The sequence below is a fragment of the Molossus molossus genome, unplaced genomic scaffold (genome assembly GCF_014108415.1).
Source record: "Molossus molossus isolate mMolMol1 unplaced genomic scaffold, mMolMol1.p scaffold_m16_p_14, whole genome shotgun sequence".
Classification (NCBI taxonomy): Eukaryota; Metazoa; Chordata; class Mammalia; order Chiroptera; family Molossidae; genus Molossus; species Molossus molossus.
The window spans coordinates 28,402,910-28,404,056 of NW_023425349.1; positions in this window are offsets into that span (position 1 = coordinate 28,402,910).

Genomic DNA, 1,147 nt, shown 5'->3' on the forward strand with positions numbered 1-1,147 from the left:
GCGGGGCCAGGGAGAGGAAAAGGGGAGGAGTGTCGCTTCAACCGGCGAGCGGAAGTGACGCTCCATGGGGGCGGGCGCCGAGCGCCCGGAAGTAAGCGCCGTTTCTATAGCAACGCTTGGGAGTGTGGGGCGGGCTGACAGCTCGAGGTGAACCCGGCCGTGTAGACGCTGGAGAGAGCGCCTGGCTTTTTGTTTGTTTGTTTGTTGGCTTGTTGGTCTTGTACTGCGACCTGCTTTTTTTCTACTTTAGATCAAGTACCTTGTTCTGTTGCCTGTTACTGGTTCTGGGGAGACTCGTTCAAATTCTCGATTGGCTGATGGGCCCGTCGATCTCCGAGCAGGAAAAAAAAAAAAACAGCCTCAGACTCCAGAAAACCGTTACTGGGAGACCTCGTGTTGAAATGAATGAAGGGTTCTGAAGAAAATCCAAGAAATTTAATGGGGTTCGGGGCTTGTAGATTTTTCCTACGGGGACTATATACACACCCTGCCTACACATGAGAAACGCTGGGGGGAGTTTTGGTGTCTTCAGGGCAGGTCCTGGACGTAGACACTTTTTAACTTAAAGGCATTCCCCAGCCCATGCCCCCATCCTTCCCTCTAAGGTGCAAACAGGACTGACAGTTATTGCTTTTGAGCTTCTTTGGAGCGAGATAATAATCAAGGAAATTATAAGAAACAAATCAATAGTTTCTGACCTCAACACTAGTCTAGTTTAAGCTAATTAAGCATTGATTTCTTAATTGATAACAAAGTGCTATTTCCCATTTAATTCAACTAAATGTTTTAATAATCGGAAGGTAATCAATCTAATGTGTCAATAAAAAGCTGTATACCTCACAAAACTATGTAAAACTACCCAATGACATCAGATAGGGGCCCAGAGATGGAAGAGTAATTGCTATATCTGAAAGAAAGAGAGCGAGAAAGAAAAGAACCAGTGGAATTTAGGCATCTTTGGGGGAAAAAAAGATCCAACCTAATCCACGCTGGATTTCTAATAGTGTGGAGACTTGGGTCCCTGTGCCTGCTGGGTCTTACCTATGGGTAAGTTGGAAAGTAAATAGGAAAGCCAGTACCCATGGTTCCAGGTACTAAAACACTTTGCCTAGCCTGGAACTAAGTGGCTCTAAATGGACTTCACATT